This window comes from Mustela putorius, unplaced genomic scaffold, assembly GCF_011764305.1.
Source record: "Mustela putorius furo isolate JIRA1106 unplaced genomic scaffold, ASM1176430v1.1 tig00000056_pilon_pilon_pilon, whole genome shotgun sequence".
Taxonomy (NCBI): Eukaryota; Metazoa; Chordata; class Mammalia; order Carnivora; family Mustelidae; genus Mustela; species Mustela putorius.
In genome coordinates, this window is record NW_025421263.1 from 4335255 (window position 1) to 4350278 (window position 15024).

The 15024-nt window shown below is 36.5% G+C and overlaps 1 pseudogene; it reads left to right on the forward strand.

Annotated features, from left to right (window-relative positions):
* LOC101686159 overlaps positions 1-15024 on the forward strand; it is a 64687-nt pseudogene that overhangs the window by 30059 nt on the left and 19604 nt on the right.

A 15024-nucleotide genomic window follows, 5' to 3' on the forward strand; every position in this document is an offset into this window, starting at 1 on the left:
ATGTTTCTTTTTTCTGTCTCTGTGTACTGTTTTTAATTTTATTTATTTATTTATTTGAGAGAGAGCAAGCACAAGTCGGAGCAGCAGAGAAAGAGGGAGAAGCAGGCTTCCCATTGTACAGATAGCTGGATGCGGGACTCCATCCCAGGACCCTAAGATCGTGACCTGAGCCAAAGGCAGATGGTTAACTGACTGAGCTACCCAGGAACCCCTGTGAACTATTTTTTATATATGTGGTTTAAACAAATTATTCAATACAATGTAAATTGTACTTAAAATGACATGTAGAACAACAAAAACTGATCTATAGCCTCTTCTCTAAGAAGAATCCCAAGGGTACTATCTTAGGCACTTCCCTTACAATTATTGTTACTGCCATTGAGCACGCACATGGCCTTTTAAAATTTATACTTTCTACTAATGATGCTTAAAAACACAGTGATCATAATGCAATATAAAGTAGCTTCAATTAGTCTATTTATTCTTTTTCCCCTTCAGTCTTTAAAAAAATAATAATAAACTCCCAGTGAACCTTTACCCTGCAAATGACCTCATATGACATATTTGAACTTACAGTGAACTTTCACATGAACTTTCAGTCATCCTCTGAGAAATATAACAGATGGAAAATAGACAGATTTTTCAAATATTTTCAGATGTAGCACTTTGACATGTTTAACAGAGACAACAAGGCCGACTATCTCCTTCCAGTGTTTACTTTGCTGACTTTATTGTACTGCAGGCAGTTTTGTTACACTATATGCCTGAATTAAGGGGTTCAGCTACATTTCTGTTTGACCAGCATCTTGATTTTGAACCAGCACTTTTATATATATTTAAAGACATAGCTAATTGGGTTGTAAAATATAACAAATTTTAAGAGAACTTTATGGAACTTATTGAAATAATATTGCTTCAGATCATTTAGATATGAGGGGCTTTTAAAGACCCATTTCAGATTTTAGAACATGAATCAGCTATAACATTTTTCACTTTGAATGGTTTGCAGCTAGAAATTCAGTTCGAAATGCAGAGGGTTTTTGAATGGTCATTTGGGAAAAGAGGACGGAAATTGTTGGAGCCCCAACTAGGGTTTACTATTGCTAGTGTATGAGGTAGGCTCTTCAGAGGTATAATCTTTGCAACTCTCTTCCCCAAGCAGTTATCTTACTCAGGTTGCACAAGAGGAAAGGGAGACAGAGAGGTTGACAACTTGCCTGAGAAGACAGCTAAACTGGGGAATTAAATCTGGGTCTCTCAGACTTCTGATTCCTTTCTCTTGTAATAAGTCCATGCTCCCAGGAACAAGATGTTTTGTTTGGTCAAATAAATGCTAAAGATAAAAGTGTGATAACACTGTCATATTTCTAGAATCTTTGTTTTGAGAATTTAAAGAGTTTCTTTGTATTTGTTGCATAATATTGTTAAATAGGTTAGTATGAAACCTTCAGAGTGTTCTCAGTGACATGAAGATAGTAACCAAGATTTTTGCTTCTCTTGAAAATTCCGTTGTTTGCAAAAAACTATACGTCTATTACATTTACCAAATAATGAAAGCATGTATGTTATTTATCCACTGATATGCATCTCCTTGCCTAGATCAATTCGTATTAACACCCACTTTATTCTCAGAGCACAATTTCTTCAGCCAGAGTAGTGTTTTAGATATTGTTTAGTTCAGAGAGAGATTATACTTAATGGATATAGATATGTATAAAATAGCACACAACTGCATTTATAACATCAAACTATGAATGGTATTAAGCTGTAATTAGGCCATCTTTCCTGAAACTTAGTGAGGCAAATAAAGATCTTTCCATTTCACAAGGATGTTCTTAGAAGCCTATGGTGATTTTGTTGGTGATGTGGTATAAATGAATAGCAAGTTAAAATAAGCTATTACTCATTTTAAAGGAATTTTTAATATTTGCCTTTCTTTAACTTTTTTTTAATTTTATAATTTTTTATTTTTTATAGACATATATTTTTATCCCCAGGGGTACAGGTCTGTGAATCACCAGGTTTACACACTTCACAGCACTCACCAAAGCACATACCCTCCCCAATGTCCATAATCCCACCCCCTTCTCCCAAAACCCCCTCCCCCCAGCAACCCTCAGTTTGTTTTGTGAGATTAAGAGTCACTTATGGTTTGTCTCCCTCCCAATCCCATCTTGTTTCATTTATTCTTCTCCTACCCACTTAAGCCCCCATGTTGCATCACCACTTCCTCATATCAGGGAGATCATATGATAGTTGTCTTTCTCTGCTTGACTTATTTTCGCTAAGCATGATACGCTCTAGTTCCATCCATGTTGTCGCAAATGGCAAGATTTCATTTCTTTTGATGGCTGCATAGTATTCCATTGTGTATATATACCACATCTTCTTGATCCATTCATCTGTTGATGGACATCTAGGTTCTTTCCATAGTTTGGCTATTGTGGACATTGCTGCTATAAACATTTGGGTGCACGTGCCCCTTTGGATCACTACGTTTGTATCTTTAGGGTAAATGCCCAATAGTGCAATTGCTGGGTCGTAGGGCAGTTCTGTTTTCAACATTTTGAGGAACCTCCATGCTGTTTTCCAGAGTGGCTGCACCAGCTTGCATTCCCACCAACAGTGTAGGAGGGTTCCCCTTTCTCCGCATCCTCGCCAGCATCTGTCATTTCCTGACTTGTTTATTTTAGCCATTCTGACTGGTGTGAGGTGATATCTCATTGTGGTTTTGATTTGTATTTCCCTGATGCCGAGTGATATGGAGCACTTTTTCATGTGTCTGTTGGCCATCTGGATGAATAAAAGAAAGAACAAGAACCATATGATACTCTCAATAGATGCTGAAAAAGCATTTGACAAAGTACAGCATCCCTTCCTGATCAAAACTCTTTAACTTTTTAGTCCATTTTAAAAAACAGCTTTTTATTAAAAGTATTGAGCAGGTTTTGTATTAAAACAATTGATCCTGTTTTTCTTCTCAATTTTTAGGAATTGAATGTGGAGCAGTGTGGATTCAAGGAGCAAAAGGTCTCTTTCTTCCTTTTACAGTTGACCTTTGAACACTGTTTAAACTGCCCTTGTTCACTTATACATGGATTCTTTTTTGATGAATACAGTACAATACTGTAAACAGATGTTCTATTTCTTATAATTTTCTTAATAATATTTATCTCTATTTTGAGAATATATTAGACATGTAACATACAATATATGTTAATTGGCTGTATATGTTACTGGTAAGGCTTTCAGTCAACAGTAAGCTATTATTAGTTTAGTTTTGGGGGAAGTTCTACATTTTTTTTTGAAGATTTTATTTATTTGTTTGACAGAGAGAGCACACAAGCCCAAGCAGGGGAAGCTGCAGAAGGAGAGGGTGAAGTAGGCTCCCCGCTGAGCAAGGAGCCTGATGTGAGACTGGATTCCAGGACCCCGGGATCATGACCTGAACTAAAGGCAGATGCTTAATTATATGAGCCACCCAGGTGCCCCTTATATAAACAATTAAAAGAATATAGAATATTGGGATAATATAAAAGTTGAATTAATAGCTACAGACAGAACATTCTCACTCTTGAGACTAGTATGCATCCTGTTCCCAACCTTGCCCTAGCCCTTTAGGTGTAGCTGTTGTTGACATCTGAAACAGGTGACTGTGATCAAGAACAACAACAAAGGGAATGTTGGAATTGATCCACTGTAAATTCATGAATATTTTTTTTCTTTTCCTTCTCTTTTAATGATTTGGATTTTAGGAGGAAAAAAAAATTTCATTTGGTCCTTGAACACTTCTCAACCTCCCTTTTTTTATCATGGAGATAGCCAGCAAGCAACAGGCCTAGGTCATTCCAGCCAAACAGTATTTGGCTGGAATCTGGTGATGATGCTTGTTTTCACTGTGTTTATTTATTTATTTATAGATTTTTAATTGCTGAAGTATAGCTGACATACAGTGTTATATTACCTTCAGGTGTACAACATAGTGATTCAGCGATTCTAGACATTACTCAGTGCTCACCACCATAAATGTGGTCACTGTACAACATTATTTCAACATTATGGACTACATTCCCTATGTTGTACTTTCATCTCTGTGAACATAACTGTAAATTTGTACCTCTTTGTCCTCTTTGTCCCATTCACTTTTTAAAAAATCATATCCTTTGCTGTAGAGCTCATATTTGAAGATGCTAGTTTGGAAAATTATAGTGAGGTTCACCTTCAAATTTTAGAATTTGAAGAAACATATGAAACATAAGCTGAAATAAATATAAATAGAATAAGTAAAATGTAAGATTTCTTATTCCAATGTTAAAGAATTGGTTGGAATATTCTTAATCACTTACATATGAAAGTATTTATTATAAAGACCCATCTAGCTAAGTTCTAATGGGTTATAAATTTGGGGTCACTACTATTTGATAGTGTGTATTTAAAAGAAATAGTCAATAGTTCTAAAACATGCTTTTTCCTGTATGCCTGTGGCAAAACTTGCCACAATTCCATTCCTTTCCTTTCTTGTTCCACCTTTAATATTTATGTTATGTTTAGGCTCTTGGGTATCACACATATGGTTTTCTTAAAATGTTTTTAGAGGGCTATGGGTATTTACATTTTTAACTTTTAAGTACTTAACATGTTTTGTTCCTTAGCAGTAAAAACAAATAATATTTTGTCCATTCTTGCTGGAAAATTTCTAGTTATTTCCTAGAAAAGGAATCAGGGATTTAGAGTTATTTTTGCTAAAAAATCAACACAGTGCTGTGAAGTGTGTAAACCTGGGGATTCACAGACCTGTATCCCTGGGGATAAAAATATATGCTTATAAAAAATAAAAAATAAAAAAAAATAAAAAATATAAATATACTGTAAGCAGTTAAAAAAAAAATCAACACAGGGGTGCCTGGATGGCTCATTCAGTTAAGCATTTGGCTCTTTTTTTTAAAGATTATATTTATTTATTTGAGGGAGAGAGAGAGCATAAGCAGGGGAGGGAGAGGGAGAAGCTGACTCCCCTGCTGAGCAGGGTGCTTGACACTAGACTTGACGCTGGGATTTGGACCTGACCTGAAGGAGACGTGTAGCTGTTGACTGAGCTACCCAGGCACCCTTAAGCATATGAGTCTTGATCTCAGCTCAGGTTTTGATCTAAGGGTCATGAGTTCAAGTCCTACATTGGGCTCCAATGGGGCATGGAGATTATATGAAAAGTAATAAATAAATAAATGAATAATTGTTGAACCACCTATGCATCCCTTGGGTAAGTCCCACCTGGTCATGGTGGATAACCTCTTCAACGTACTGTTGGACACTCTTAGCTAGGATCTTGTTGAGAATCTTGGCATCTATATTCATCAGGGATACTGGTCTGAAATTCTCCTTTTTGGTGGGGTCTTTACCTGGTTTGGGGATCAGGATAATTCTGGCTTCATAAAAAGAGTCTGGAGGTTTTCCTTCTGTTTCTAATTTTTGGAAACAGCTTCAGGAGATTAGGTATTGTTTCTTCTTTGAAAGTTGGGTAGAATTCCTCAGGGAATCCATCAGTTCCTGGGCTCTTGTTTGTTGGAAGGTTTTTGATCACTGCCTCAATCTTGTTAATACATATTGGTCTATTCAGGTTGTCAATTTCTTCCTGATTCAGTTTTGGAAGTTTATAGGTTTCTAGGAATGCATCCATTTTATGTAGGTTGCTTAACTTACTGGCATATAACTGTTGATAATAATTTCTGATGATTGTTTCTATCTCCTCAATATTAGTCGTGATCTCTCTCTTTTCATTCATAATTTTATTAATTTGGGTCCTTTCTCTTTTCTTTTGGATTAGTTCGGCCAATGATTTATTGATCTTACTGATTCTTTCAAAAAACCAGCTTCTAGTTTTGTTGATGTGTTCTACTGTGCCCCTGGTTTCTATCTCATTGAGCTTTGCTCTAATCTTGATTATTTCCATTCTTGTTTGTGGAGTTGGCTTAATTTGTTGTTGATTCTCTAGTACTTTAAGGTATAAAGAGAGCTGGTGTATTCTGGGTTTTTCAGTTTTTTTGAGGGAGGCTTGGATGGCTATGTATTTCCCCCTTAGGACCATCTTTGCCGTAACCCATAGGTTTTGTAACAAACTGTCTTCATTCTCATGGTTTCTATGAATTGTTTTAAGTTCTTTGATTTTCTGGTTGATCCAAACATTCTTAAGCAAGGTGGTCTTTAGCTTCCAGGTGTTTGAATTCCTTCCAGACATTTTTTTTTTTTGGTTGACTTCTGTTTCAAAGCATAGTGGTCTGTTCAACATTTGCAAATCTATCAATGTGATAGAACAAATCAATAAAAGAAGAGAGAGGAACCACATGGTCCTCTCAATTGATGCAGAAAAAGCATTTGACAAGATAACTCATCCGTTCCTGATTAAAACAATTCAAAATATAGAGATAGAGGGAATATTCCTCAACTTCATGAAATCTATCTATGAAAAACCCACAGCGAATATCATCCTCAGTGGGGAAAAGCTGACAGCCTTCCCTTTGAGATCAGGAACACGACAAGGATGCCCACTCTTGCCACTCTTGTTCAACATAGTATTAGAAGTCCTAGCAACAGCAGTCAGACAACAAAGAGAAAGGTATTCAAATTGACAAAGAAGAAGTCAAACTCTCTCTCTTCACAGATGACATGATACTTTGTATGGAAAACCCAAAAAACTCTACCCCCAAACTACTAGAACTTATATAGCAATTCAGTAATGTGGAAGGATACAAAATCAACATACAGAAATCAGTTGCTTTCTTATATACGAACAGTGAAAATATAGAAAGGGAAGTTAGAGAATCGATTCCATTTACTATAACACCAAGAACCATAAGATACCTGGGAATGTACCTAACCCAAAGAGGTAAAGGATCTGTACTCAAGGAACTACAGAACACTCATGAAAGAAATTAAAGGAGACACAAAAAAATGGAACACCATTCCATGCTCATGGATTGGAAGAATAAAAATTGTTAAAATGTCTATACTGCCTAGAGCAATCTATACTTCCAATGCCATTCCAATCACAATTCCGCCAGCATTTTTCAAAGAGCTGGAGCAAACAATCCTAAAATTTGTATGGAACCATAAGAGAGCCCAAATTGCTAAGGAAATGTTGAAAAAGAAAAACAAAACTGGAGGCATCACATTGCCTGATTTCAAGCTTTACTACAAAGCTGTGATCACCAAGACAGCATGGTACTGGCACAAAAACAGACACATAAACCAGTGGAACAGAGTAGAAAGCCCAGATATGGACCCTCAACTTTATGGTCAAATAATCTTTGACAAAGCAGGAAAAAATATACAGTGGAAAAGAGATAGTTTCTTCAATAAATGGTGCTGGAAAAATTGGACAGCTATGTGTAGAAGAATGAAACTCAACCATTCTCTTACACCATACACAAAGATAAACTCGAAATGGATAAAAGACCTCAGTGTGAGTCAGGAATCCATCAGAATCCTAGAGGAGAACATAGGCAGTAACCTCTCTGACATCGGCCACAGGAACTTCTTTCAAGATATGTCTCCAAAGGCAAAGGAAACAAAAGCAGAAATGAACTTTTGGGACTTCATCAAGATCAAAAGCTTCTGGACAGCAAAGGAAACAGTCAACAAAACAAAGAGGCAACCCAAGGAATGGAAGAAGATATTCGCAAATGACAGTACAGACAAAGGGCTGATACCCAAGATCTATAAAGAACTCCTCAAACTCAACACACACAAAACAGATAATCACGTCAAAAAATGGGCAGAAGACATGAACAGACACTTCTCCAAAGAAGACATACAAATAGCTAACAGACACATGAAAAAATGTTCATCATCACTAGCCATCAGGGAGATTCAAATCAAAACCACACTGAGATACCACCTCACACCAGTTAGAATGGCCAAAATCAACAAGACAGTAAACAGCATTTGTTGGAGAGGATGTGGAGAAAGGGGAACCCTTTTATACTGTTGGTGGGAATGCAAGTTGGTGCAGCCACTTTGGAGAGCAGTGTGGAGATTCCTTAAGAAATTAAAAATAGAGCTACCCTATGATCCTGCAATTGCATTATTGGGTATTTACCCCAAAGATACAGATGTAGTGAAAAGAAGGGCCATCTGTATCCCAGTGTTCATAGCAGCAATGGCCACAGTCGCCAAACTGTAGAAAGAACCAAGATGCCCTTCAACGGACGAATGGATAAGGAAGATGTGGTCCATATATACAATGGAGTATTATGTCTCCATCAGAAAGGATGAATACCCAACTTTGTATCAACATGGATGGGACTGGAAGAGATTATGCTGTGTGAAATAAGTCAAGCAGAGACAGTCAATTATCATATGGTTTCACTTATTTGTGGAGCATAAGGAATAACACAGAGGACATTGGGAGATGGAGAGGAGAAGTGATTTGGGAGAAATCAGAGGGGGAGATGAACCATGAGAGTCTGTGAACTCTGAGAAACAAACTGAGGGGTTTGGAGGGGAGGGGGCTGGGAGATTGGGTGAGCCTGGTAGTGGCTATTAAGGAGGGCATGTATTGCATGGAGCACTGGGTATGGCACATAAACAATGAATTCTGGAACACTGAAAAGAAATTTAAAAAATAAATTAAAAAATTTTAAAAAGGAATGAATAAGTGAATAAGTAAATAAAAATCAACATATAAAGTATGTCAAAATCTATTACAACCACACATTAAAAATCAATTTAATTGATTTAATTTAATTCCAGGCATTTTGAGATTATTTTTTAAAATGTGAATGACCACATTAAACAAAATGAAGTATGATCAATATCTCATTAAATTCTGGATTATTAATGTGACCTTATTTAGGTACTTTCTTTCCCTCTTCATATATTTATTCCCGCAACACTCTCATAGGTGTGCCTTATATATATTTTCTATTTACAAGTTTAATTCTTTGAAAAATGTCTTAGGACATTTTACCTCTGAAAGTTACACTCACAAAGGTTTGACCATATTACTATTCTGGATTATTTGTAGATATTTTGGTACATAGTAATTGCTTTTACCTACTAAGCATTAATAAAAGATGGGAACATGTTTGGGAAACAATGGCAATGTAGGAAGTATGTACCAGGCACTGTTCCAAGTGCTCTGCTTGGGTTTTCATTCAGCCCTCATCACAACCCTTTTAGGTAGATCTATTAGTATTTCTGTTTTGTAAGTGAGGAAACTGAGACACAGAGAGGTGGAATAATTTGTCTGCAGGCACACAGCCAAGGAGGGGCAGGGCCAGATTCTGAACTCCCTACAGCCCAGTTCTAGCTTCTGAACTTTTAACCTCTAAGACCAAGAGTTTCGTTTTAGTGTAGAATCATTGAGAAAGATCCACAACCTTTGTAACTGAATTATTTCAGCTCAAATAACATAAAAACAGATAATGTATTAAATTTTTAAAAGAGAAAAACAGTATTATTACTTATAATCCCAGATATGTTAAAATAAAGTAGCTCAGTTTTCTGTGTCATAATCTATTGACACTCTTTTCTATTTAGGAATTTTCTCTTTTATATAAAATAGCTCAACAAGATATTGACCAAATATTTTATTTTGACAAACTTTTTAGAGAATTCTTGGTTTCAGAATCTTTGCAGTCTGTTATTCATTTCATTTTATAAAGCCCCCTACCCCGACCCCAAACGCCAAGAACTCTTGTGTTTTATTTTGTAGACTAGTGTGTGGTAAGGGGAGGATTTAAAGTTAGGGGTTATTTAGAATTATATGAGAAATTTTAGATGCTTGATAAAACCCTGAAACAGGAAGCAGTGTCAAAGTGTAGAAATTTCATTCTACAGAGAAATATATACTCTAAAAGTGGCTAGGGTTTAATTGCTATATTTAATTCACTGAATTAGAATTAGTGAATATAGAACCTAAACTGAAAGGTTATTGTGAAAGCCAACCTTAAAACTTTTAAAAATTCATTCTTGTTAATTTTTTTTAATTTGAGTATAGTTGACATATAATGTTACATTAGTTTCCAGAGTACAATAGAGTGACTCAACTCCTCTATACATGATGCTATCTCTGCTCACCACAAGTGGAGCTACCATCTGAAAGCCAACTTTTAGTTTGTGGTTTGTAAGGTGTTTGTATTAAAGGATGCTTGAGAACGTTACCTGTAATGCTCCACATCACTCGGCATCAGGGAAATACAAATCAAAACCACAATGAGATACCACCTCACACCAATCAGAATGGCTAAAATTAACAAGTCAAGAAATGACAGATGCTGGCAAGGATGCGGAGAGAAGGGAACCCTCCTACACTGTTGGTGGGAATGCAAGCTGGTGCAACCACTCTGGAAAAGTGTGGAGGTTCCTCAAAAAACTGAAAATAGAGCTACCCTATGACCCAGCGATTGCACTACTGGGTATATATCCTAAAGATACAAACGTGCTCCGAAGGGGCACGTGCACCTGAATGTTTATAGCAGCAATGTCCACAATAGCCAAACTATGGAAAGAACCTAAATGTCCATCAACAGATGAATCGATAAGGAAGAAGTGGTATATATACACAATGGAATACTATGCAGCAATCAAAAGAAATGAAATCTTGCCATTTGTGATGATGTGGATGGAACTAGAGGGTATTATGCTTAGCGAAATAAGTCAAGCAGAGAAAGACAACTATCATATGATCTCCCTGATATGAGGAAGTGGAGATGCAATGTGGGGGGCTTGGGGGGTCGGAAAAGAAAATGAAAGAAGATAGGATTGGGAGGGAGACAAACCATAAAAGACTCAATCACAAAAAATAGGGTTGCTGGGGGGAGGAGGGACGGGAGAGAGGGTGGTGGGGATATGGACATTGGGGAGGGTATGTGCTATGATGAGTGCTGTGAAATGTGTAAACCTGGCGATTCACAGACCTGTACCCCTGGGGATAAAAATACATTATATGTCTATTTAAATAAATAAATAAATAAATAAAAAGAAAGAAAACAGTACCTGTGTCTATTTTTCATGGTGTTTCCATGAAGCTCAATTGAGTCACATAATTAGATTGTCAAATAGATGCATTAAGTTGGCTTTAGACTTAGAAATTGTCAGTAAACATAATGGGAAAAATAGTTTACTTTAATTATTGGTCATTAAAATAATTGTGTCTTGTATTTGTCCTTAAAATGTTTCACATCTGATGCCATATTGTTTCATCATAGTAGCTCTATGAAGCAGTTCAGAAGCTGATAGGATCTGCATTTTACTAAAAAGGAAAATTAATGAACTGACTTAATGAAGGACAAGCAGGTTTTTAGAAAAACAGGCAGAACGAGACCTTAAACTTCCACCCTTTCTAGTGACCTTCCAAATGACCACACCTTTCAAAGAAGGTGGTTGCTAAATCCTTAACATTGTAACAATTGTAACAATTAACATTTCTAATTACGTATTTCTGTACTTGAATTCTGTTTCAAACTAGGGTATATGACTCATTCTATAATAAACTATCCAATAGCTATACATCATACAGGATGTGGATATTTTTTCAAGAGAAATTGATCTATCCCCATGGTATAAATATCATTTAAAATCATCTGTCATATGAAGAAAATGGTAGGCATAAGTCAAATAAAACAGGGAAAAAAAGGATTTTACAAAGACAATTTTAGTGATTCTTTCAAGCTATTAATGACATGTGTTGAGTTGTATTCCTCAGATAAAATGTATTGTTATTAATTTATAAATGACTAATAGTGTTATCACTTTATGAGGTGTTTATTTTTGTTACCATGCATGGTATAATTGGGAAAACCTGTAATAATAAATTCTTTATAGTGATCATACAAATCAGAGATAATTACATGATCCAGGAAAATATCTTCCTTCATGGTATGCAGATACAGGCTTGTGTCATATTTTGAGGTATGCATTTGTTAATTTCTATACTTTGTTAATAGGGTCCTTGAGAAGTAGTCCTTTGACTTCCAGTACATCATAAACAGAGGGCAGTCGTGGAAATATTTTCAGGAGATATTGCACAAGCAGGGACTAGAATGGGTAAGTAGGCATATTTTTACAGTTACAGCTGTAAGAATCCCTCACTTTCTTATCACTGTCATCAGTTCATCAATTATAATATTCATTAGCTGGCCCTTCTGAACTTGGCAGTGTATGCCCAGGGTCATGCCATGTTTATAGCCCTTTTGCCTTTCAGGATTTGGATACCTTTAAACATTTGTTGTTTATATACTTTTTTCATAATATTTATTTCAAGTTTATCAAAAATTTTAAAACATCTTGACTTTAAGTATGGCTATGTATGTTTGCCCATTATGTGTATGGTAAATGATGGATTTAGAGGATAGTCCCAAACAAAGCAACCTGGTAAAGTTTATTTTGGGTTTACTCTGCCCATGTCATCACCCCAATCCTGTGTTCCATTACCCCCATATTAGGAACCCATTTTCCCAGAGTAGTGTCTTCTTTCTTAGTGCCCTCTAAACAGGTCTCAGGGTGGGCTGTGCTGTGCCATGTCCCAGGCACACAGGATTTTTTTCCTACATTGCTTTTGCTTTCCCCTCACAAATGATTCGGACCTGCCATGATCATAGCACCAGGCCTCTCGAGGCTTCAGTTCTGATAACTCAGTGAGCTCATTCATTCATTGGGACATAACATTTGGAAATCTTTGAATTCCTACATTTCACACAGTGAGAAATTGAGGCTGAGAGAAGTGGGTAAAAGGAGAGAAAGTAAGAACCCTCCTTTGGGTCCCAGGAAGAGAAGTAGAATTTTCTAGAAATGTTCATGTCATGGGGAAAAGTTCTGTTCTATTTCCACTTCTTTGCTCTTTCTCTACCAACATTTAAAAATGGAAGGAGAATTGAATTTTGACTATGCAAGACTTACATCTTAAAATTAAAACAAAGCCAAAATCAGTAAGTGGGACTACATTAAGCTAAAAAATTTCTGCACGGCAAAGAAATGATTAACAAAATGAGAAGGCAACCTATGGAATGGGGGAAGATATTTGCAAGCCATCTATCTGATGAGGGGATACTAATCCAAATATATAAGGAACTTCCTACAACTCAGTAGAAAAGAAAACCCAAACAATCCAATGGAAAAAATGGGCAGAGAACTTGAATAGACATTTTCCCAAAGATGACACATTAATAGCTGATAAATATATGAAAAAGTGCTCAACATCACTAACATCAGGGGAATGCAAATCAAAACCACAATGAGATATTACCTCATACCTGTTAGAATGGATATTATCAAAATGACAGGAGATAGCAAATAACAAATGATACAGAGAAACAATGTGCAATGTTGGTGGGAATGTAAATTGGTGCAGCCACTCTAGAAAGTAGTGTGGATGCTCCTCAAAAAATTAAAACCAGAACTACCCCTGATCCAGCAATCCCACTTATAGGGATATATTCCAAAATAAAATCCCTCTCTCAAAGAGATATCTACACCCCCTACCATGTTCATTGCAGCATTATCTACAATAGCCTTGACATAGAAATAATCTAAGTGCCCATCAACAGATGAATGGATAAAGAAAATGTGGTATATCTACACAATGAATTATTATTCCTCCATAAAAAAGAAGGAAATCCTGCCACTTGAAACACCGTGAATGGACCTTGAGGGCATTATACTAAGTGAAGTAATTCAGATCGAGAAAGACAAAGACTTATATGTGAAATCTAAAAACATTGAACTCCCAGAAACAGAATAGAATGGTGATTGTCAGGGGCTGAAGTGCAGGGGAAATGGGGGGATGTTGGTCAAAGGCTAAAAACTTTCAGTTACGGTATGAATAAATTCCAGGGGGCCAATGTATAGCATGGTGACAATAGCTAACAATACTGCATTGTGTACCCCAAAGTTGCTATGAAAGTAGAGCTTTAATTTTCTCACCATAACAACAAAATGGTAATTATGTGAGGTCAACCATGTGCTAACTAACCTTATTGTGGCAAACACTTCACAATATATACAAACATGAAATCATCATATTACTCACCTTAAACTTACACAATGTTATGTGTCTGTTCTAGTTCAATAAAAGTGGATATAAATTAAAACGAGAAACACGTTATGGAAATAGCAGAGGCGTATTCACCATAACGCTAATGAAGCTTCACCTCCAGGGCCCCTCACTTATCTGAGCCTCTTCCAAGGCGCTACTATTGGGCTCACACAGTCAGATATTTTTGTAATTTGATAGGAGTAAGATATTTTGTCTACAAGACTATTATCTCTTTCTACCTCAACTACCCTTTTGCCAACATTTTCCAGATGTATTTATGTGCCTCCTAGGCTGCTCTGTGTGTTATTGTCAGCCTTCTTGGCTGGGCCACTATAGGAGTATGTCTACCTCAACCACACCAGCTCACCTAATTTCATGATACTGAAGATGGGGCCGAAAGTTTGGACGCCATATGAACAACCTTTAGTCCCAAGTGCCAGAAGTCTATGGGCAGTGGAGGAGAAACATTTTTAAAAGATGTGCAGCCAGGGGAGCCTGAGTGACTTAGTCAGTTAAGCGTTTGCCTTCGGCTCAGGTCATGATCCCAGGGTCTTGGGATCAAGCCCCATGTGGGGCTCCTGGCTCAGTTTCTCTCTCTCCTACTCCCCCTGCTTATGTTCCTTCTTTTACTGTGTCAAATAAATAAGTAAAATCTTTTAAAAAATTGAAAAATGTGCACTCAGAAGCCAATCCATACGTGGAAAATTTGTCCTATCATTAAGTGTGTAACAATTTATTAAACACAAAATTCATTAGGCATGTAAGCAGGCGTTTCCGTTCTCCTTGGCATCCAGTCAAAACTAGAAGTTCTCCCCTGTCAGGACTATAGTCGACAATGAAGCATATTAAATTATATTATAATAACATCCCAAGGTAAAACCGTTTTTTGTGTATTTCTACATGAGATCAATAGATATTTTTCTATCAAGAAGTAAATTGTAACAAATCTTCAGACCACATCAAAAGCAGTAATTCATTAAGAAAGATAAATT